Below are 2,013 nucleotides of genomic sequence, written 5' to 3'. Positions count from 1 at the left end.
TTCTGCCTGGCAATACTGGCTGCTAAACCACAACTGCCACATCTCCATGTTCTGTCCTTGCCCCAGTCCCTGGGTTTAGCGGCATTATGTGCTGACCACTCAGGTGAGAATGCTTGTTCTACTTCTCTGCTTCTTAGAGCTGCAGAGAGTGCATGCTGCAAACTGATTTCTCTCCTCTCCCGAGAACAGCAGTGAGCTGCAGGCTGCATCAGAGGCTCCCATGTCTGGCCTTCTGCCTTCCCTCTTCCCTGTTTGCTCCCATTCACCCACTTTCAGATTTTTCAATGTGCAGATCTCTTAGACATGTTTGTGTGTTGAGCAGGGATTCTTTTGTTGAAGTATAGCTGTTCAACTTGTAACTTTAAGGAGAGAGACCAGGAAGACCACTCACTCTGTCATGCTCCTGTAGAATGTACCTAACAAAAGAGCTTCAAAATATATGCAAAAAATGATCAAAGTGAAGCTAATTAAAGGAGTGAATTTTACTGTATATAAAAAATAAAGAATTTAAAAAACATAATATATTAAATATGATTCCTTTAATGTAAAATTTTGAAAATTTTTTCAATTACATTATTGTGGTGACATTGGTTAATAAAATTATATAGGTTTCAAGTATGCAATTCAATAATATGTCACATGTTTATTGCACAGTGTGTTCACCATTCAAAGTTAAATTTCCTTCTGTCATCATATATTTGACCCTATATACCTTCGCCTCTCCCTCCTTCCCTCTGGTAACCACTAAACTATTGTTTGTGTCCATGAGTGTCTGTCTGTCTTGTTCGTCTGCTGTTTTCAGGCTTATATCTTACATATAGGTGATAATCAAAACAGCATGGCATTGGCAGAAAAACAGACAGACAACCCATGGAAAAGAATTGGCAGCCCAGAATTAAATCCCCGTATATATGGGCTAATAATTATAGACGAAGGAGTCAAAAACATACAATGGAGAAAGGAAAGCTTCCTCAAGCAATGGTTCTGGGATAAGCCATACATAAAGTTTTAAAGCAGGCAAATCTAAATTATTTTTTAGTAGAGAAATACAAATTATAAAGCAAATAAGTTTACAATAGAAGGGGAGGAATAGGCATGATCAAAAACAAAAGAAACTTCCAGATTTCTTGAAATGTTCTATTTGTTGTCTTTGCTAGTGGCTATTAGATGTTTGCTCTAGAATGATTCATTATACTTATTATAAGGTGTATAATTTTTTATGCCTTTTCACCCCTAGATTCCGGTGAGTCACTCCATATAGATCCACTTTTGAGTTGCCTTACTTCACCAAGTACTTTTGGATGAAATCCTTTTCAAGATGGTTCAAATTGGTTACCTTCCATGAGCTCTAACTAGACCAAATGTAGGTATTCCATATTTGCTCGCTGTTGGTGGGAGTTCAGTTTGCTCCTGTTGTAGTGCATTTCTTCTTGCTCTGCTCTCAGAGCCAGCAGCAATTCTGTAGTGTTTACATATTTTCCAGGTAGAATCAGGGACAGTGCAGGTGTACTTCATACTCCAGGGGACAAAGTCGAGCCTTCTGAGTGGTTCTCCTGGTGCAATCCTCATTTTCCTTATGGGGACTGCATACTAATAACTCACCAAACATATTTTTACTCATGGCTTCAATCAAACTTCCAGCTTCTCTTGTACACTGTTGATGAGGATGATGAGCTAAAGATTGTGAAAATGGCTTTACAGTCTCTTAGTGTATCCAACATTGATGTGTGGTGTTTGTTAAAAATTCATGATGATGTGCATTTCATTTTGTTCTCTTTTTCCCCCCAGCTTTACTGAAATATAATAGACAATTAGTTGCTTATATTTACATTGTACAATTCAGTGAGTTTTTTCAATTATAGTTGGCTTAAAAAATGTACCAGTTTCAGTTGTAAAACATAGTGACTAGAGATCCACACAACTTGCAAAGCGATCACCCCTCTAAATCTAGTACCCCTCCTCCCCTGTACATATCTATTACATTATTAACCATCTTCCCCATGCTACACTCTA

Source organism: Pteropus vampyrus, unplaced genomic scaffold (assembly GCF_000151845.1).
Source record: "Pteropus vampyrus isolate Shadow unplaced genomic scaffold, Pvam_2.0 Scaffold642, whole genome shotgun sequence".
In the NCBI taxonomy this organism is placed as follows: Eukaryota; Metazoa; Chordata; class Mammalia; order Chiroptera; family Pteropodidae; genus Pteropus; species Pteropus vampyrus.
This window is presented reverse-complemented; position numbering follows the sequence as displayed.